The sequence below is a fragment of the Quercus suber genome, unplaced genomic scaffold, assembly GCF_002906115.3.
Source record: "Quercus suber isolate HL8 unplaced genomic scaffold, Cork oak 2.0 scaffold_456, whole genome shotgun sequence".
Taxonomy (NCBI): domain Eukaryota; kingdom Viridiplantae; phylum Streptophyta; class Magnoliopsida; order Fagales; family Fagaceae; genus Quercus; species Quercus suber.
The window spans coordinates 540,419-563,624 of NW_027069907.1; the positions used below are offsets into that span (position 1 = coordinate 540,419).

Consider the following 23,206-nt stretch of genomic DNA (forward strand, 5'->3'; position numbering starts at 1 on the left):
CTGTATAGGTGAAGTGAATGTTGATTCTTTTTGAATTAATCTCTTATTTTTGTGATTTTGTTGGTAAAACTAAGTGCTTTTTGTCACATATTAATGAACAGAATGGTTATCCCAGATCTGTTCAATAAAACAATCCTATCACAGTTTCTTTGTGCCTAACTACAATGAACTTATGAGATTGTCTATAACACCTGGATAGTACTTAAATTTTGTAACACTTAACGCCCTGCTAGTTTATAAAATCTTTAACACTACATGGGAATATATTGGTGTTTTTGACTAGAGAAGATTTTGAACTTGTAGGGATGGTTTTGATGGAGTATGGGAGTGGGATTTGCCCATTACAAGTCAGCCCTGCATTGAGCAGCAAGTAGACTGTTTGAACCTAGTCCAAAAAGGTTAAGAAAAGATGTGTTGACCAAGGATGAAGCAGAAAGTCAGAAACCTCTTTGGCTATTAATGGTACTATAAAGTTTGTTCTTTGGTATTTAAATCTTTCAGTTGCAACTTCTTTCACGGTTCTCTTAGGCCTTGTATACCTATAAGTTATTCCACAGTAATCTTTGGCCTTGTATACTTTTAAGTTATATTGAACAAACGTCAGGAATCCTTAATCAACCATCATTCATCAGTCCAGGGTGCTACATGGGGCACAACCATATGGCAGCTAAGAACCTAGTCAATTAGAATTCTCATAAATGGTCTTATATCTTTCTGACACATTTCTCTTCCATTAATATGTGAGAACTTAAATTAGCTTCACTTAAATCTTGTGGCTAAATTAAATTCATGCAAGATCGAAAGTATTGTATGCTAATTTTGATTGGGACTTGTGCTTGAAGGAGCTGGTGGAGAATTTGGAAATAAGCTCCTGCGGGATGTGAGTCTGTATATCTCAAAAATCAAGATATGGATGTTAGGGTGTATTCTCTTGCATCAATGCTAAATGTGTTGTTTGTCATGCCTGGAAATTGTGAGCAGATCACCTTTGAAAGTTAGTAGAGGAAGAACTTGAAGAGGAGTATTTGTGTAGTAACTAATACGACTTTAAGGCCGGCTTTGCTGTTGGCATTATGCATAACTGTGAGTACTTCTTTCTAATCATTTCATGTTTGATAATCAATGACTGGTTATCAGATTTATCATTATAGGAACAGGTTGAGGTTTCAAATGTAACAGAAAAATTTGTTTGTACAAGCGCATGCTTTTGTTAAATTTCAATTTTTTGATCATTAATCACCTAAGCTAATATTGCAGGTGAAAGAAGTGCTAGAGTGTTAGTAATGTTCAATCAGCCAGTGGTATATGAATTCTTTTGTTCATCATCCCTTGGTGATTCTCCCAACAGCTCTGGAGGATTTTAGCTATATGATGACATGTGAAATTACAATATCTGTTGGTGTATCTGGTGCACTTTTTGTTCTATTAGGAGCCATGGTTTCTAAGGATTTTACTAATTGGACAATCTATGCAAATAAGGTAACATTTTCTTTTTTCTCTTTATCTCTTTAGCTAGTTAAAATGATAGTTTGAGACTCAGAGCGAAGATTTTATCAGATTAACCTAAACTTATACACTCTTAATTTGTGAGAATAGGTCTTGACTACTTGCATACAACTCCATTATTGAAAGAATTGGTGATTGATGATTCAGAACTTCTCATAAAAAGTTTCCAAAGAGAGATCAGAGAGAACTGGCACAAGATTTCTCACATCCCTAACATCAAATTGGATTGGAAGTATGTGCAAAGAGATGGTGAACCCCAGTTTGATTCAGACAGTCATTCCAAGGTAACTCTCCTTCCTTTCTTCTTCTTCTTCTTTTATTTTAATTTTGCATTGCAAAATATCAATTAATTATAAATATATGGATTGGATTGTGAAAAAAGTCTGGAAGATAGTTTACTCCAACCCTCACCCACTCAATGCTAACTTCTACGCATGCATTTTTATTTATTTATTAAATATATCGATTTAATATATAAATATATGGGTTTTGATTAAATTTTATATTTCCTGTTTATTTTTTGTTCTTATATTATATGGGTTGTTGTGGGTTTTGTAGATTTTCAGTATTTTAAACTAAATGTTACATAACTGATAACTCATTTGCTTTTCATTTGAACATGCATGTAGATGGATGATGATCAACACAATGAATTTGGATCAGAAATTAGCGAGGAAGATATGTACAAGAAATCAATGACAAAGATGATGTGGTTGAGGTGGACAAGAATCATGAGGAAGATGGGGCTGACTTGACTTGTGTGTGGTGGATGAACAAGTGGAAGTAGACATTGATGAGGGAGATTTGTAAGCAGAAAAATACATATTATGAGACTGGATAATAAGAGCAAGGTGTTGAAGTAGACAAAATTTTTGAAAACTACAAATGAGGACATAAGAAACATTCCCCTTTTACTTGTGTGAGAATAATTATATAGTCATTCAGCAAAAAAGAAAAAAGAAAAGTATTGATGATATAGTCATTAAAACTATAGTAACTGTTTATTGATTGGTTTTAATTACATTTTCTTCTTTCTAGATATTCATAACCATTATTTATCTATAATCACCATAAACTGATTTATTTTATTTTTTATTTGGTTGTCATCCTTTTTGGTCTAATATGTTCTCGGTTATAAATAAGAGTCTTGATTTTTGGACATGTAATTCCACACTAACTAGAAACCAGCTAGTGTAATGCCTTTAGTTGATTCTTCTTATTCATTTATGACTTAATATGATATATCAATATGGATCTTGAGGATTTCATTGATTTTGGGTATTAGACTAATCCAACATAACTCATTATATGCTGTTCTTTGGGCATGTAGCTGACGGATAACAGAAATTGTGGACCTGGTTTTATGAGTAATCACTGGGAGAGGAGGAATTTAAAAGCCTTTTTTATGGATGTTTGAGGGTGGCTTTGGCTCTCTCTCTTTTGCTTCATTTCTTCACTCTTGCCTCCAAATCAAAACAAATAAACCCTCCCTCCTCCAATCTCCATTGCCACACTCTTTGGGTTCGTTTTTTTTTTTTTTTTTTTACTTTTTCCAAATCCTCTTATCATAATTAATATGATCCTAATTTCAAATCCATGTTTTCATCGTACATAGCATATTACTTGATTATAGCAGTGAAGTGAAACTAAATGGTGGAAGAGCTTGGCATAAAGATGATCTTCATATCTTAATGACAAAATCCAGTCCCCACAATATTGTTTCTGTTGCAATTGGAAATTATATAAGTAGGTAGATCTTAAACCCATTTAATCACTATGAATATTTGAATCTTAATAGTTGTCAATTCAATTTTTTTAATGATAATTATTACATACAAGTGAAGTGAATATTAATTATTTTTGAATTAATCTCTTATTTTCGTGATAATGTTTGACTAGTTTCTATGAAATTGTGTGGTTTGATTGTTGGTAAAACAAAGTACTTTTTTCACATATGAATGAACAGAATGATTATCCCACATATGTTCAGTAAAAGAATCTCATCACTGTTTCTCCGTGGCTAATTGCAATGAACTTATGAGATTGTCTATAACACCTGGCTATAACTCAAATTCTATAACACTTAATGCCCTGCTAGTTTATAAAATCTTTAACACTACATGGGGATGATATGTTGGGTGGTTTTGACTAGAGAGGATGTTGAACTTGTAGGGAAGGTTTTAAGGAAGTATGGGAGTGGGATTTGTCTGGGTTAGTGATTTGCCCATTGCAAGCCAGCCTTGTATTGAGCAGCAAGTAGACTGTTTCAACCTAGTTCGAAAAGGTTGAGAAACAATGTGTTGGCCAAGGATGAAGTAGAAAGTCAGAAATCCCATTGGCTATTAATGGTATTATAAAGTTTGTTCTTTAATATTTAAATCTTTCAATTATAACTTCTTCCACTGTTCTCTTTGGCCTTGTATACTTAAAAGTTATATCTGAACAATTGTCAGGAATCTGTAAATGACCACCATTGGTCAATCTAGGGTGCTATGTGGGGCACAGCCATGCGGCAGCTAAGAACCTAGTCAATTAGTATTCTCATTAATGGTCTTAAATCTTTCTGACACATTTTTCTTCCATTAACGTTTCTTAATCAAATCAGCCACTTTATAAAGGAAAGTTAAATTAGCTTCACCTAAATCTTGTGGCTGGATTAAATTCATGCAGGATTTATAGCATTGTATGCTAACTTTGATGAGGACTTGTGCTTGATTCCCGAGTCACCCTTTTACCTTGAAGGAGTTGGTGGAGAATTTGGAAATAAGCTACACCAGGATGTGAGTCTGTATATCTAAAAATTTAAGGTATGTGTGCTAGGGTGTTTTCTCTTGCTTTAGTGTTAAATGTGTTGTTTGTTGTGCCTGGAAATTGTGAGCAGGTCACCTATGAAAGCTAGTAGAGGAAGAACTTGAAGAAGAGTATTTGTGTAGTAATGAATTCAACTTTAAGGCTTGGCTTTGTAGTTGGCATTATGCATACCTGTAAGTGCTTCTTTCTAATCTTTTCATGTTTGATCATCAATGACTGGTTATCAGGTTTATCATTATAGGGACAAGTTGTGGTTTAAATGTAACAGAAAAATTTGTTTTTACAAGTGCATGCTTTTGTTAAATTTCAATTTTTTGATCATTAATCAACCAAGTTAATATTGCAGGTGAAAGAAATGCTAGAGTGTTAATAATGTTCAATTAGCCAGTGCTATATGAATGCTTTGTTCAACACCCCTTGGTGATTCTCCTAACAGATCTGGAGGCGTTTAGCTACATGATGACATGTGAAATTACAATATCTGTTGGCGCACCTGGTGCACTTTTTGTACTATTGGGAGCTATGGTTTCTAAGCTTTTCACTAATTTGACAATTTATGCAAATACGGTAACATTTTCTTTTTGCACTTTATGTCTTTGGCTAGTAACAGTGACAGTTTGAGACTCAAAGCTAAGGATTTATCAGATTAACCTAAACTTATATCATATACTATATATAATAGCAGAAGCCTTTTCCTGCAATTAAGGAGGTGCTGACAAATAGGATATCTGCTTATCTAAAATTTAGACACGTTTCACTTTAAAAGGCGATACATTATATTGTTTTACAAGCGTAATACCGTTTGATAGTCTTTGTGTATATATATAAAAAAAAAGGGTAAAAAAAAAAAAACGATTGCAACTAAAAAAACCCTAGCGATACAGAGAAGCTTGGGACACGAAGAGAAATAAAGAAAGAGGCGATGAGGAAAAAACATAAAAACCCAAAATACGGTTTAGAGAGACATACGTTGCAGAAAGGGAGAATCGAGAAAGAGAACGATAGAGAGAGATTCACTCCGTCATTAATGGTGGAGAGAGAAAAATCTGGAAAGACATTCAGGCCTTTGCCAACATCAGACCACCATACCCTCCACTGGTATGGTCTCTTTTTTTTGTATCGAAGGTCAGCATACTCCTTTCCTTTTCAAATACTGTTTTTGTTGTTTGAAAGACTGAAACTTCGATTGATGTATATCCACAGTTTGCAGTAAAAAAAACAAATGTTCTATCAAGGGTCTCTCATCTTCTTAAAAACCCTTCGTTCCAGGAAAAAGAAAAAATGCTAAGGAAGGAAGATGAGTCCCTCTGCCTATTATTCTATCCATTCTCTGACTTTTTTTTCTTTCTAATTTGTGGTATGTTTCAAACTTTTACAATTATATTTGGGTTTGGTTCTAGAAATTAGGGTTAAGAAAATTGAAATTCTGATATGTCACTATCTTTATTAAATATTTTCGGTAACGGGTTTGTTTGAATTTTTCTCTTTCAGATTTAAATCATTCAATTTCTTTCTTTGCAGAGATGAAGTGGAATCTTTGTTCAATCTAGAGTATCTAAATTCATCAAAGCAAAGGTACCAATTTCTTTTCCTAATATTCTCTTCCCTTTGCCTCTCTATTTGTTTAAATAAGGGAAAACCTCCACAAAATGAAATCCTTCTAATTCTTTAAACTAAATCATTTCACTTTAATTTTCAGGTTTTGTTTGGGATTGGAATTGGAATTGTGGGATTTCGAAATCTAAAAATATAATGTTATTTTACTTATAAATTGTTGATTTTAGTTGATAGTCTTTTAAAAGATACTTTTAAGTCATGATTTTATTATTTTTTATGGTGGATTTTTCTGGGTTTTGCATGTTATAATTTGTGAAAACTGAAAGTATAATGTTCTTTGTACAAAATTGATTACTTTGTAGGTTATGGCAGAGATTTTTTTTTTTTTTTTTGGTACCAAGTTTCTTTAGTCAGTTTTCTTAATCCTCTTATACTTTTAAGGTCTATTTTAACCACCCCCCCCCCCCCCCCCACACACACACACACACAAAAAACAATGGTAAAAAGTCTCTCATATTAATGAAAACTAACCAGTTAAAATACTTCTAAAAGGCTTGCAATACGGTGATAGGGAAAGTGACAAAGTTCGCCGGAACTTAATAAAAAAAAAAAAACACAGATATTTTCTTTGGTCTTTTATTCCATTTTTTCCCTGCCCTTCGATCTGTTTTTTGTTGTTAACGCTGTTTTGTTTGTGTTAAAAAAAAAAAAGAAAAAAAAAAGACAGATTTGTTCTAAATAAAATTTCCTTTTTTCGTTTTTCCCCTGCCCTTTGATCTGATTTTTTGTTGTTCATGCTGTTTTTTGTGTTTATTAATATTGAAATGGTTTAAAACCAAACGGTAGACCCTTTGGTAAAACGGTATTTAAACCGTGTGTTTTAATTGTTTTATGGGTATTTTGGTTGGATTGTTTTTAAAGGTTTGTGGGTTATATTTTGGTTTGCATTTGGGTTAGAATTGGTTTTGTTTGCATATTTGGAATTAATGTTTTTTATTTCCTCATCCCCATTAGAATTTAGTAGTTGCAATGGAGATTTGGTTTAAAATAAAAATTACAAGTTGTTTTGATATTTGCTTTTGGCCATAACTTGATTTTAGTGCTAAAATCATGGCCATTGTAGAAACTTGAATCCTGTGCATTAGCTTTATGTTCATTATTTACTCTAAGAATGGCATTGTGTTTTGCTAATGGCTGAATTGTTGCATCAAATTATATTATATATCCTGTTATTAACTGTTTTTTTAGGCATTTTACTACCTGACACCAGTAACATCTATATTATAGTTGGATACTGTTTCTTCTGTCGTTGAATATATTTAATGTAATACTATTATCAATTTAGGTTCAGGTTTGGGTATTTTGGTTGAATTGTTTTTAAGCTAGGTTTGGGGTTAGACTTTATTATATTAAGGCATTTGGTTTGGAATTGGTTTTGTTTAGTTTGGCACATGAATCAAGAAAAATTGAGTTTTAAATTCGCGTCTTCTTTTTGTGAATGAGTTTTTTTATCTGTTAAAGTATATCTGAAGTTTATGTTTTGTATTTCTATTGTCCCATAGGTTCAGTGGATCAGGTTTTACTTCAAAACTCTTACCTTTTCACACTATTTGATCATGATTGCAATTATATAAAATTAAAGGCTAATTTGATAGGCTCCAAGTAATTGTAAAGTGGCATGTCTATTTTATTTCAATGTAATTATTTTGTGCTCCTGTACTTGGGAGAGTGCAGAAGGGTTGTAAATACATCCAAATATAGATATTAACTTCCTAGCAGAAGTGCATAAATCTTAAAAATTCACTTGGTTGCTACAAAATATAAATGTTCTTAAAACTGTTATCTGTAGCATGTAGTTAATTCCCTTAATTCTAGAATCCTTCACGTTATACTTTCTAGAATCAGCTAATGACATTTGATCTAGTACTATATAAATAATATAAACTGTTTGAATAATCACATTAAAGAAGTCTCCATTGCATAAGGTAATTGTTAAATTACCTAAAGATTATAATGCATGCCAGATATAAATGGCCAATATAGTTTGCTTCTGCATTTGTTAATTTTTTTAATGTTTAAATGATCACAGATTATAATACATTACAAATTATTGAAGGAGGCATTAACTTTCACTCAGACATTTTTTAGGTCTATTACCATTCTACAACACTACTTAATGTATGAATAAATGTAATCCTTCGCCAAGCCAATTGTGGGATTTATTACTTATCCTACCANAAAAAAAAAAGACAGATTTGTTCTAAATAAAATTTCCTTTTTTCGTTTTTCCCCTGCCCTTTGATCTGATTTTTGTTGTTCATGCTGTTTTTGTGTTTTATTAATATTGAAATGGTTTAAAACCAAACGGTAGACCCTTTGGTAAAACGGTATTTAAACCGTGTGTTTTAATTGTTTTATGGGTATTTTGGTTGGATTGTTTTTAAAGGTTTGTGGGTTATATTTTGGTTTGCATTTGGGTTAGAATTGGTTTTGTTTGCATATTTGGAATTAATGTTTTTTATTTCCTCATCCCCATTAGAATTTAGTAGTTGCAATGGAGATTTGGTTTAAAATAAAAATTACAAGTTGTTTTGATATTTGCTTTTGGCCATAACTTGATTTTAGTGCTAAAATCATGGCCATTGTAGAAACTTGAATCCTGTGCATTAGCTTTATGTTCATTATTTACTCTAAGAATGGCATTGTGTTTTGCTAATGGCTGAATTGTTGCATCAAATTATATTATATATCCTGTTATTAACTGTTTTTTTAGGCATTTTACTACCTGACACCAGTAACATCTATATTATAGTTGGATACTGTTTCTTCTGTCGTTGAATATATTTAATGTAATACTATTATCAATTTAGGTTCAGGTTTGGGTATTTTGGTTGAATTGTTTTTAAGCTAGGTTTGGGGTTAGACTTTATTATATTAAGGCATTTGGTTTGGAATTGGTTTTGTTTAGTTTGGCACATGAATCAAGAAAAATTGAGTTTTAAATTCGCGTCTTCTTTTTGTGAATGAGTTTTTTTATCTGTTAAAGTATATCTGAAGTTTATGTTTTGTATTTCTATTGTCCCATAGGTTCAGTGGATCAGGTTTTACTTCAAAACTCTTACCTTTTCACACTATTTGATCATGATTGCAATTATATAAAATTAAAGGCTAATTTGATAGGCTCCAAGTAATTGTAAAGTGGCATGTCTATTTTATTTCAATGTAATTATTTTGTGCTCCTGTACTTGGGAGAGTGCAGAAGGGTTGTAAATACATCCAAATATAGATATTAACTTCCTAGCAGAAGTGCATAAATCTTAAAAATTCACTTGGTTGCTACAAAATATAAATGTTCTTAAAACTGTTATCTGTAGCATGTAGTTAATTCCCTTAATTCTAGAATCCTTCACGTTATACTTTCTAGAATCAGCTAATGACATTTGATCTAGTACTATATAAATAATATAAACTGTTTGAATAATCACATTAAAGAAGTCTCCATTGCATAAGGTAATTGTTAAATTACCTAAAGATTATAATGCATGCCAGATATAAATGGCCAATATAGTTTGCTTCTGCATTTGTTAATTTTTTTAATGTTTAAATGATCACAGATTATAATACATTACAAATTATTGAAGGAGGCATTAACTTTCACTCAGACATTTTTTAGGTCTATTACCATTCTACAACACTACCTTAATGTATGAATAAATGTAATCCTTCGCCAAGCCAATTGTGGGATTTATTACTTATCCTACCATGTGCATCAAACATGCTAACCTTTGTTGTTTAGCATTTGACATCAGTAATGTGCTTGAAACATATTTTTTTGGCTTTGGATTATTTAAAAGATATGTAACTTAAATCTATCTTAATATATAGAGATAAAAGCAGAAACCTTTTCCTGCAATTAAGGCCGTTGCGACATGTAGGAAGCATTTGGCAAGGGAAAGTGCTCACTTGGTTTTAAACAAAGCTCTCTCTCAATGCAAGGTGAGTTTTTTTTTTATTTTTTTATTTATATATATATATATATATATAAATTTTTAAAAAAAAAAGCAAAATCTTGCGATAACTATGATTTATGTTTGGTAGATTGGGTATTTGCTTTGTTTTGATTTAGGCATTTTGGTCAAATTTATATCTCCCTCTCTCTGCACTTTACTGTTAGAAATTCTCTGCATTTATCTCATTTTTTTCTTTTTTTAAAAGTTTATTTACAGTTATGGGCTCTCTTTCTACGTTTTTATTTTTATTTTTATTTTTTATTTTTATATAAAGAGTGGATCTGTGGGTTTTAGTGATTAGGAGTGTAGATACTGAAAAATTCAGATGCTATGGAAAAGAAATTGTGGTAAATTATAGACAACGGAAATAGTATTTGGAGAAGATAAAGTATTCGAAGAGGATAATCAACATTGCTATGCTAAAACTTGGGATATTGTGTTGCAGAGAAGAAATAGAATAGAGAACCCTTCCACCACTGACCTGCCAGGACTGCAAATAGTAAGTTTTCCTTTTTAATTTTCAATTTTTGCATTAAATATGATTTTTTTTTTTGGTATATTAGTTGGATTGGTTTGGACGTAGATCTTTGGGTTATATGTGGCTTTGATTAAGGTATTTGTATTATAATGGAATGGAATAAAGTCAGTGTCTTGACTTGCACAAGAAGCAAGTACACTTTGCACCACTTAGTAGTAGTGCATCCCAAGTGGAAACTACATCACATCTCTTTGACTCACTGAACCCACCCTTCATCAAGCCCCGCTGACTGTAATGCTTAATAGAGAACATTTTTAGCTAAAGTCCAGTATTTCTTCTTTTCTTGGTTTGGATGGAATTAGATTTTTTTGGTTGCCTAAATTTAAGATAACTTCACTATTAAAAAAAAAAAAAAAGGAATTACAGACTCTTTTAGACAAAGATACATATATTTATTGTAGTTGGCACGATCGCCAGTAATAGTTGTAACTCCTATTTTGGTAGTTAACTTGGGACTGTTTTCAATTGACAAGTAGAACATTAACAAATTTGTTGATTGTGATTTTTATGTTGCAAAAGCCATTAAGAGTAGGAAAGAATCCTTAAAATTGCTTCTAATATTGCTGCTTTTGGATGATTTAAAAGTTATATTGGCATGGCTTTATGCATAAACTTATGATGTTTTATTGCTGCTTTTGCGTGTTTGAGCTTTTGACATCTGATTTTTTTAGTGAATTGATCTATGGGATTTTTCTCCTCAGTCTATGTGTGTGTTTAATTGTAATATATGTGTTCCAATTTTGGTATTATACAATTCTAATATGTGGGTGTTGTATTGTGTTAATCTTATAGGAGTCTAACACTAATCATCTTGAATGTCATTTGATTTTTTGGTACATGTTAGTCTCTTAGTTAAATATTTTCTTATTTTCAGCTTCTATTGAGAGATGATGTCTTTAGGAAATGTCTTTAAAATTTCTATCCACAATCTATCTTTTTCTGAGTTAGTTATTTTTTAAAGATGATACTTATTCCTAAATTAGTTTATGATTCTTGATATGCAAATTATTTACAAATCGAATGTGCTTTTAATATATATATATATGTATATTATTCGAAGTGCTTGCTGAACATTGAATTTACGCTTTAAATTAGTTTAGTCTTGGTCCTATGAGCATTCAACATTTGAGGCATTTTTTTTGCTTATACCCAAAATTTTGTACATGCATGTGTTTGCTGCATCCATACCTAGTTAGTGACAAATATATTGTGTTAGGACATATGTGGTTCACTTGTTAAGAACATATGTCATTCTTTTATGTAATTGGCTAATTCTTTGACAAAACGCACTTTACTTGTATTTGGGTAGATCTAGGATGTGTTTAATACTTCAAGAAACATGTTGTTTAAGTCTAGTATTAAAGTCATGAAGATTGGACCAAGAAACAAGTGAAGAAAAGGTGTTCAATAAAGCTAGACAGATAGCTTGACACCTGCGGACAGATAGCTCGACATCTCTCGACAGCTGGTTTCTATCGAGCTCTTAAGGTGTTTCTTATCGCAATCTCGACACTTTCTCGATAGCTGGTGGATCGATCAAGAAAGCTCCTGTCCCCTCGACAGCTTCTTGACACCTAGCTATCTATCGAGGTTTAAAACTTGACATCTCCCGATCGATCGAGGTTACGGGAAATCAAAATTTTCAGATCTGATTTTTGGGCCAAGCTTTTGTATTTGTGTAGGGTTTCTTTTCTCACAACCCTAGACCTATATAAAGCTTATTTTAGAGGCCGTCACATAAGAGAATACAAGGAGAACATTAGCAAAAGGTAACCAATGCCTTATTCTCTCTGAAAGAAGCTACTGCGTTTTTGCGCCTTAGGGTTTTGTAACTAAGTGCTTCTTGATCTTCATTGTTGATGAAGTGAAGAACGTTGCAGCCAATAATCTTCTTCTAGTTGGTGATTAAGTCGCGTATTAGGATCCGTGCAATTGGTTAGTCACGTACTGGGATTTGTGTATCAAAGGGTGGCGTTCATGTATTGAAGAGTTCAGAGGTTCTGAAGCGGTAGAAGGTTTTTGCTCTGAGTTTATCTACAAGGATTGTAGAGTCTAGGGATAAAGGTTTTGTACTAGATCTGAAACTTCTCTTTACTATAGTGGATTGCTTTTCGGGAAAGTTTTCCCCCAGGTTTTTTTTACTATGAAACTAGTTTGTTTCATTGGTTTTCCTGAGTCATCATATCTTGTCTTATTTATTTTTTCGCTGCATAATTTTGACATGATATTGATGTTTGTTTTAACAAGTTTTATTTATAATAAATCTAATTAACAACTTGAATTTAAAACTTGTCAATTCTATCAACTGGGGTCTAAATTTCCCAACAAGTGGTATCAGAGCGGGTTCACTTTGATTGGATTAATTTCCTGAGTGTGATCCTTGACCTCCGTTGTCATGGATCGTGGACAATTTCTTTTGATTCCTCCTTTATTTGATAGAACTAATTATGCGTACTGGAAAGTTGAAGTCGGCTGGATTAAGCCAAAGGAATCGCCGGTGGACTGGGATGATGCAACAATCGTTGCGGCAAATTTCAACAGTAGGGCCTTGAATGCTTTGTTTTATAGGGTGACCAATGAGGAATTCAAGAAAATATCATCTATTGAAGTTGCCAAGGAAGCTTGGACCATTCTTGAGACACCTATGAAGGTACCAAGGCAGTAAAGACTGTGAAGCTTCAACAACTCACTAATAGTTTTGAAGAAATAAGGATGGAAGAGGATGAGGCCTTTGATGAGTTCTATGCCAAACTCAAGGATACTGTGAATCCTGCCTTCAATCTTGGAGAATGTATTGCAAAATCTAAAATTGTTAGAAAAATCCTTAGGTCCTTACCTAAAAGATTCCATACCAAGATCACTGCCATTGAAGAAGCAAAGGACATTGATCAAATTCCTTTGACTAAACTTGTAGGGAACCTTCAAATCTATGAGATGGAATTAGGCTCAATGGGAAAAGATGGAAAGAGTAAAAACTTAGCTCTCAAGGGTATAGAGGAAGAGATTGAGAACTCTGAAGACGCAGATGAAAGTGAAGATGAGGATGAGGATCTAACCTTCATAACTGATGAGATTATCAAGCTTCTTCAGTTTAGGAAAAAGGATAAGGGCAAACCTCCTAGGAAATTTAAATCCTCTAGAAAGGATAAGAATGAGAAACCTCTCATCCAATGCCATGAGTGCAAAGGTTTTGGTCATATGAGGATAGAATGTCCAAACTATCTCATGAAGGAAAAGACCAATGAGTCAAAAGATAAAGGGTTGATTGCTACTTAGAGTGATACTGAGGATGACTCTTCCGATGAGTATATGGATGAATGTCGTCACGTTATGACCTTTGCTGTCACAACCGATAAGGTGATTGTGGAGAGTGCTAGTGACAGTGAGGATTCTTCTGATGATGAAGTACCCAAGAAGATGACCCTTCAGGAAGCCTATGATAAGCTATGCACTGAATTCATAAAATCTAAAAAGACTTCTCATCTTTGTAAAAAAGAGCTTAATGAGGTAAAAATTGAAAAAACTAATCTGTTAATCAAGCTAGATGAGATTAAAAGGTTAGTTAAGACTCTTATTGTGGAGAACACCTCATTAGTAGAGAAGGTCAAGAATCTTGAAACTGAGCTTAGTCAAGCTAGAACTCAAATAGATAGGATGTCTAGTGCAAAGCTTGATGAGGTCTTGAGTGCTTGAAAGCCTAGTTCTGATAAGACTGACTTAGGATATGTTGCTTCCTCTAGCCCCTCCTCATCCACGACTTCTTGATCAAAGACTATCTTTGTGCCACAATCTGAGAAAGGTAATAAAGGTATGAAATCCAAAACTGATTTGTCTAATTCTAAATCCTTTATTAAACCTCATGTTTGTCACCATTGTGGTGTTTCTGGACACATTCGTTCTAATTGCTTTAAGTTGTATCCTCATAAGCAATTGTCCAAACGGTCACAGATTTCCTCTCAAGGACCTACACCTTTGTTTGGAGAGTTATTAAAAGTCTTGAGCTTTTTAACTCAATTTCAGGAGAATTCTAATTCTTCTATGTCCTTTAACATACTAGGACACGTGCTTATTCATCTTCACGGCCAAAGACTCGTGCCTTTTCACAGTGTGTGTTTTGTGTACATTGGTACTTGTGTACCTTGAATGGCCATTGAAACAAAGTTTTTTAAACTTTGTATCTTTTGTAGCATAGATGAGCATCTCTATGCACAACTAAGCAAGTGAGCTTTGTGGCTCTTGTTTGTGATGAGTAAGATTAAGTTATTTCTTAAACTTAACACTCATATCACTCTTTTTTACGGGTAGGATTAGAAAATCCTAAGGGAAAGGCATAAATGACCATTTCACCACTGTTGCCCGCCAATCATAATATGACACCTGTATGCTTCGGCATAGCAAAAGTGCAGTATCAAAGACATCCGTATGCTTCCGTATAGCAAAAGTGCAATGTCAATGCTTAATATCCTGGGTATTTTCTTTTCTCTCTCTTATATGCCCATGCATGATATGCTTAAAAAGAAAAATATGCAAAGAAAATAAAAAGCAAAAAGATCAAAAATGCTTTTAAATATGATTGTAAGCGTGTTTTCTAGGAGATGTGAGAGTTATAGGATGTACCTCGAATGTGATAGTCCCCATCAAACAGTTATGATTGTGTGTGAGTTAAAGTGATTTTCTCATATCTCAAATCGTCATAACATGTATACACTTATGCAATCTTGCGATGTTTTTCACACACAACACGCAATATTCTTTGCTACTCTTGATACATGTGTAGGTACAATGTGATTTGACCATCACAAGGTTTACATGTGTTTATGTATGCTCACTAAACTGTCTAAACTTATTTTTGAAATATAAAATTGGTTAGACTTATTTAGTGTGTGTGTGTGTTTTGCATCTTTCTATTATCTTGTCATCTATAGCATCTTGTTTCATTACATTCATGTTTTTATATGGATTTCTTGTACCCCTTGATCATCTTTGATCATCTTTATGTTTCTCGGGTGAAGCTTTCTAGCTTCTTGTACTTTTTGTCAATCATGACAAAAAGGGGAAGAAATTGTGGAGAATATGTGGTTTCTTTTTGAAGATTCTACATGTTATGGGAACAAATACATTCCTTTGTAAGGGAGAGATGTGTTTCACCTTGTTAGGAGGAGTGTTTACTTCTTTCTTCTTGTACATTGGGTCTTGTGACCATGTTTACATACATTGTGCTTATCTTCTTTATATGCTGATGTATGTTTCTTTCACCTACCTTTACATATGTTATTTCTTTTCTTTCTTTATACACATGTCTCTTATTACTTGTATGCAATCTATTATTTCTGTTTCACACTAAGATGCCTTGATGAGTTTTATTTAAAGTGTTTCAGAAATACAGGTTGTCAATGTCTACTTGCCAAAAACTCTCTTCTTGGAAAGTTTTTCAAGAGTTTGTGTTAAGATAGATTTTATTGTATTCAACAAGTGAATATGAATTGAGTGATTTATAACTTCTCTCATATGTTCATTTGTTTGTTGTGGTTTTGTCACGGATTGCCAAATGGGGAGATTGTTAGGACATATGTGGTTCACTTGTTAAGAACATATGTCATTCTTTTATGTAATTGGCTAATCTTTTGACAAAACACACTTTACTTGTATTTGAGTAGATCTAGGATGTGTTTAATACTTCAAGAAACATGTTCAAGTCTAGTATTAAAGCCATGAAGATTGAACCAAGAAACAAGTGAAGAAAAGGTGTTCAATAAAGCTGGACAGATAGCTCGACACCTGCGGACAGATAGCTCGACACCTCTCGACAGCTGGCTATCTATCGAGCTCTTAAGGTGTTTCTTATCGCAATCTCGACACCTTCTCGACAGCTGGTGAATCGATCGAGAAAGCTCCTGTCCCTTCGACAGCTTCTCAACACCTCCTCAACACCTAGTTATCTATCGAGGTTTAAAGCTCGACACTTCCTCGACACCTCTCGATCGATCGAGGTTACGGGAAATCAAAATTTTCAGATCTGATTTTTGGGCCAGGCTTTTGTATTTGTGTAGAGTTTCTTTTCTCACAACCCTAGACCTATATAAGGTTTATTTTAGAGGCCGTCACATAAAAGAATACAAGGAGAACATAAGCAAAAGGTGACCGATGCCTTATTTTCTCTGAAAGAAGTTACTGCGTCTTTGCGCCTTAGGGTTTTGTAATCAAGTGCTTCTTGATCTTCATTGTTGATGAAGTGAAGAACTTTGCATCTAACAATCTTCTTCTAGTTGGTGATTAAGTCGTGTACTGGAATCCGCGCAATTGGTTAGTCACGTACTGGGATTCGTGCATCAAATGGTGGTGTTCATGTATTGAAGAGTTCAGAGGTTCTAAAGTGGTAGAAAGTTTCTGTTGTGAATTCATCTACAAGGATTGTAGAGTCTAGGGACAAAAGTTTTGTATTAGATCTGAAACTTCTCTTTACTATAGTGGATTGCTTTTCGGGAAGGTTTCCCCCCAAGTTTTTTACTATGAAACTAGTTTGTTTCATTGGTTTTCCTGGGTCATCATATCTTGTCTTATTTATTTTTCCGCTGCATAATTTTGACATGATATTGATGTTTGTTTGTTTTAACAAGTTTTATTTATAATAAATCTAATTAACAATTTGAATTTAAAACTTGTTAATTCTATCAACCAGGGTCTAAATCTCCCAACATATTGAACGATTTATGATAATAATAATCCTTTGAAGTTTATAGAGTGCAACATAGTGCACCATTCTCTAATTTATGTTGATGTTACTTTGTTAGGTCTTAATTGCTATTAAGAGCCGGAGAGTAGTTGAGAAACTGCCAGAGACAAATAAGAAAATGGCTATTAATGACATTGAGAAGAGGGCAAAAATTGCCAATATCCTTATTCACCAAGAAATTTATGGAAGAGGATTGAGCTAAAGAAAGGAATCAGGTAGTTGTAGATTTCTTTGTGAGATTTCATAAACGTAACTTTGATTTAGTGCTACCATCTTTCTTTTTTCTTCATTTTCTTTATTTTTTTATTTTTTTTATAGGGCAGTACAGTGATTGGTATTAATAAAACTCTACAATATAACTTTTTCAAGTAAGAATCCTGTAATTGTGACAAACATAGTTTGTATAATTGAGGTTTTTTGTATTTTCACTGTTCAGTATGTCTTCATTTGACCATATTTAAGGGAGTTTCTCATCATTTAAAATAATAATAATAATAAATATAAAAGGGAAGGTTTTTTTTTTCCTTTAAAAAAATCAGTATATTTCTTTTAATTGTCTATGGAGTTATCATAATATTTTTATGATATCATGATAATGTTTGATTGGCCAATGGAGTTAGCACAAAATTTTTGTATCATGATTACGTTATTAGAGTTTGATAGACAATTAGCAAAAGAACTAATGTTCTACTAATAGAATTTTATTATGATTTTACATATTTTTCCGTGAATGATAAATAAAAGTAGCCCGCGCATTGTGCGGGTCATGCACTAGTACTCTTAATTTGTGAGAATAGGTCCTGAGTCCTAAATATTTAGTGTGCAGCACTTGTAACTCTCGTGGTCGTTATAGCCATAAATTTACCCCTTGGATTTCTACCTCTTGTGGACAATTCAGCTCATATTGAAGGATTCTTGTCAGGATTTCCCCTTGGCTTGGATATGTAAGAAACAATTAAATTCCTCCAGGATATGAATTAAAGCAGAAATCCAGGCACAAGTATTATCAATACCTTTTATAGGATTACAACTTTAGTCCTCTTAGTTCATGGGTAATTACCTTGAACTTTCTCTGCATTCTCAACTTCTAGTTTATCTACCATGGAAATGTGATCCAGCCTTGACTAAGCTTTTTCTTTTCTTTTGTTTTATCTACCCTGAAGAAATTGGCAGATAGATTGAGTTATTTCATGGTTAGAATTTATATAGTCGTATAGTCTGCTTTTTTTGAGCATCAATCAACTGAATAATTATGTTAGTCTATTTGCCTATTCTTCAAGCTTTGCAAGTATAACAAAACTACTCTTGTATGGATGTTTACTATGACAAAGGATCTTGGCAGTTAATGCCTCCTATTGTTGGCATTTCTTTTATGCTTATGGCCTTAGTCCCTAAACATTAGTAATGCACAACGGCTTTGTACAACACTTAGGACTGAAGTAGTAAAGCTACACATCAAAATATATAAAGGAAAATTCAATTAAGGATTATACGTTATATTTAAATATTTTAATCCAATCTCACAGTGTTTTTCACATGCATCATTTTCATTCCTAAGACCCATTGTATTTCTACAAAATTTAATGCAACACAAGGAGTGACATTGATCTACAGCTGTATATAGGCACACCCTGAACATGTGTTAACCTCTTTCAAATTCCCACAGTCTATATTTGCTTCATTTAGGCACACATTGAACATGTGTTAATGGTCTCTTTTTAGATTTCTACAGCCCATTGCTTCCATGCTCTAGAAACCTTAAGATCCTGAAGATTTGCAATCTCATTACTGAATTGGGATTAATACCCATTTTATAGCCCATTCAAAATCTACACACCACAGGTAGTTTGAACCTAGTCCAAAAAGGTTGAGAAAAGATGTGTTGGCAAAGGATAAAGCAAAAAATCAGAAACCCCAATGGCTATTAATGGTACTATAAAATATTTTCTTTAATATTTAAACCTTTTAGCTGTAACTTCTTCCACTTTTCTCTATGGTCTTGTATTCTTGTAAGTTATATCTGAAAAATTGTTGGAAAACCTTAAATGACCATTGGTCAATCCAGGGTGCTACGTGGGGCATAGCCTGGCAGCTAATAACCTAGTCAATTAGTATTCTCATTAATGGTCTTATATCTTTCCAACACATTTCTCTTCCATTAATGTTTCTTAATCAAATCAAGTAATTTATAAAGAGAAGTTAAATTAGCTTGACCTAAATTTTGTGACTGAATGAAATTCATGCAGGATTTATAGCATTGTATGCTAATTTTGATGAGGATGTGCTTGATTCCCAAGTCACCCTTTTACCTTGAAGGAGCTGGTGGAGAATTTGGAAATAAGCTACCCCAGGATGTGAGTCTATATATCTGAAAAATTAAGGTATGGATGCTAGGGTGTTTTCTCTTTCTTCGGTGTTAAATGTGTTGTTTGTCATGCCTGGCAATTGTGAGCAGATGAACTTTGAAAGTTAGTAGAGGAAGAACTTGAAGAGGAGAATTTGTGTAGTAGCTAATTCTAACTTTAAGGCTTGGCATTGCAGTTGCCATTATGCATACCTGTAAGCACTTCTTTCCAATCTTTCACATAATAGCAAAATTTTTTTGAAGTACTTTGTACAAGTGCATGGTTTTGTGGAATTTCAATTTTCTGATAATTAATCACCTAAGATAATATTACAAATGAAAGAAGTGCTAGAGTGTTAATAATGTTCAATCAGCCAGTGGTATATGAATGCTTTTGTTCATCATCCCTTGGTGATTGTCCTTACAGCTCTGGAGGCTTTTAGTTATATGATGACATGTGAAATTAACAATATCAGTTGGCGTATCTGGTGCACATCTGGTGCACTTTTTGACCCATTGGAAGCCATGGTGTCTGAGCTTCTCCCTAATTGGACAATCTTTGCAAAGAAGATAACATTTTCTTTTTACTCTATATATCTTTTGATAGTAAAAGTGATAGTCTGAGACTCAGAGCTAAGGATTTATCAGATTAACCTAAACTTATAAACTCTTAATTTGTGAGAATAGGTCTTGACTCCTAAATATTCATTTTGCAGAACTTGCAACTCTCATGCTCATTATAGCCATAAATTGTCCCCCTCAAATTTCTACCTCATGTGGGCAATTCAGCTCAATTTGAAGGATTCCTGTTAGGATTTCCACTTGGCTTCATTCTTTTAATCCGTCCTTAATTTGGATATGTAAGACACAAATAAATTCCTCCAGGATATGAAATAAAGCAAAAATCTAGGCATAAGTGTCAGTCTATTTGCCTATTCTTCACTGTGATCATTACCTATTATAGGATTACAGCATTAGTCCTCTTAATTATTGGGTACTTTACTTGAACTTTCTCTGCATTCTCAACTTCTAGTTTAAGTATCTACTATGGAAATGTGATCCAGCCTTGACTAAGCTTTTTTTTTTCTTTTGTTTTATCTAGCCTGAAGAAATTTGGCAGATATGCATATGGATGTATTGAGCTATTTAATGGTCAGAAGCCGCATAGCCGTGTAGTCTGCCTTTCTGGAGCATCAATCAGCTGAATGATTATGTCAAGTCTATTTGCCTATTCTTCTAGCTTTGCAAGTATAAAAAAAGGTAGTATATGGTTCGCAGTGTGACAAAGGATCTTGGCAATTTATGCCTCCCATTTTCGGCTTTCGACGCTGGCAAGCTTGCAGATTGTGCAGCCACTTCATTTATGCTCATGGCGTGTGTGCCTAAAATTCAGTATTGCACAATTGCGTTGTACAAACACTAAAGACTAAAGTAGTAAATCCAATTAGGGATTGTACATTTTATTTACCTTTTTTTATGACATTCTCAAAGTATTTTTCATATGCATCATTTATTCCTAAGATCCATCGTATTTCAACAATATTCAATGCAAGACAAGGAGTGACATTGGTCTTCAGTTGTATATAAGCACACCTGAACATATGTTAGCCTCTTTCAAATTCCTACGGTCTATAGTTTGCTTCATTTAGGCACATCCTGAACATGTGTTAATGGTCTCTTTTAGATTTCTACAGCCTATTGCTTCCATGCTCCAGAAACCTTAAGATCCTAAAGATTTTCAATCTGATTACTGAATAGGGAACCATACACATTTTATAGCCCATTCAGAATTTGCACAGCACAGTCTTAACTAATGCAGTAATCTTCTAATCCCAAGTAAGAGTTGACATCAAAATAGAACCACTAGTAGAGAAAGTTGATTACAAGTGAAACCAACAAAGGTCATGTATCTTTTGCAACTTTATGAAACGAAGTCTAACAAGATACACAACTAAAATTAACACTGAACTGTCTATTTCAAATGGAATAAGAACTTGAAAGTAACAGCTAAAATTATTTAATTAGACTTTGACTAGTGACATTATAATTAATCACAGGCCAGAAAATGGCAATGCAGGATTTGGGGTTGTATATGTATATATTTAAATTGTTCTTTTAAAGACAATGTAAAATTCAACGCTCAACTGATTGTATAATTGAAGATAAGGTCACTCCCCAAGAATGGATGTCTCTATTAAGAAGTTGTATGTGTTAATTGGGTTTAAATTATTGTTTTTTTTTTTTATAAATAATATATAACTTCTCAAAATTATAGTATTTTAACTTAGGAGCAGTTTATTTCCCTTAATATTGATATCTTTTGCACATTGCACCAACCTTTATAAAACGATTCCCGGATCTGACTAATTACTTGCCTTGAAGACATATCTGTTCCTAAATTAAAGCTTCATCTATTACTTTGTTAATTAGATCAAGTGCTCATTAGGTTCTTAAGGTGCAGTTATAATTTGGGCATTCAACATGAACACTTGTGAATCTGTCTGTGGCACTCCAAAAGAAATTAATGTCAGAGTATGTTAATATGTGTTAGATTTTTAGACCCAGTTGATTAATTTAATCAAATCAGCCCAAATTAAATAATTAATCAATCAATTATGATCTTGGATGCAGATTTGATTAACTAGTGCGCATAACCAATATTGGAATATAAGCCGCACAAATATAAGATGTCGCAATACTATTATTTTTAGTTGTGGTGGGTCCTGGTCTGATGTTTATTACTTTATTTTGATCTATAAGGAACTAATTAATGTCACAACATTTTGACAACACCTTTTATTTTTAGTTGTAGTTGGTCCTCATCTTTTTTTTTTTTTTTTTTTTTTTTTTTGATCCCTTTATTTATTTATTTTATACTAAGTGGGAAAGGAGATTCACCACCTACGAGTGTGACTTAGTAGTAAGAGTTCGCGTATCGTTTTACATGATGTTTAGCAGGATTTGAGTGATTCCAAACTTCTAGTAGGCGTTTCAACAAATGTGTTGTGCGGTTTATGCCTACAACGATATCTCTGTTAAAGTCTTGGTGGTACACGTGATATTATCATTATCGTCACGTAACATGGAGTTGATGAGTTTATATCAAAAATCTCACTTTTAATTCAGTCAGCAAAAAAAAAAAAAAAAAAAAAGTGGGAAGGAGATCCAAATCCAAATTTTCGTCCAAAAGTTGTATACTTTGAAGAGAGATATTTGTATAATTGTTATTGGTTAATATATTTCAGTCTATTTGTAGCGAAAAAAGAAAAAAAAAAAAAAAAAAAAAAAGAAGCTACAAACCAAACCACCTCAACAATTGAGTTTCAACTAATCGGGGATAACAACAAACATGAAACAAGTCAATCTATCACCAAAAAAAAAAAAAAAAGTGTTTTATCCGTACCACGAGGTGTGGGGTTTCTGAAAGGAATAGTGGGAGGAAGCAAGGTACATGGAAGAGTTATGAAAATTTGAGGTATTAATTATAAAAAATGATACGTCTACAACATTTACAACAAAAAAAATTTTTACAACAATATCTAAGTAAGGTTGTTACTGGTTAATTGTTAGGGCAAAAAAGTAACTCAGTGTTATTTTCACAAATTTTAACCAATAACAACTAACCACCTGTGATTTGTTGTCAATTGTTGTAAAATTGTTGTAGACGTAACATCTCTCTAATTATTAATCAATCCGCTTCTCAAAAA

The 23,206-nt window shown here is 33.0% G+C and overlaps 1 long non-coding RNA gene across 28 annotated transcripts; it reads left to right on the top strand.

The window, feature by feature from the left end:
• Positions 1-44: 44 nt before the first annotated feature.
• LOC111993231 (uncharacterized) lies at positions 45-21,019 on the top strand. 28 transcript variants are annotated; one of them, XR_010624531.1, is made up of 15 exons: positions 70-462; positions 843-1,083; positions 1,258-1,479; positions 1,597-1,790; positions 2,136-3,854; positions 3,960-4,286; positions 4,388-4,490; positions 4,664-5,442; positions 5,587-5,674; positions 5,839-5,892; positions 9,760-9,870; positions 17,214-17,370; positions 19,402-19,536; positions 19,611-19,714; positions 20,602-21,019. It is a non-coding gene; the product is annotated as an uncharacterized LOC111993231 (long non-coding RNA). The 28 variants fall into 28 exon arrangements; XR_010624547.1 differs by adding an exon at positions 10,330-10,383 and having other exon boundaries at positions 49-462; positions 4,664-5,892; XR_010624536.1 differs by adding an exon at positions 20,216-20,493 and having other exon boundaries at positions 54-462; positions 4,664-5,892.
• Positions 21,020-23,206: the final 2,187 nt, after the last annotated feature.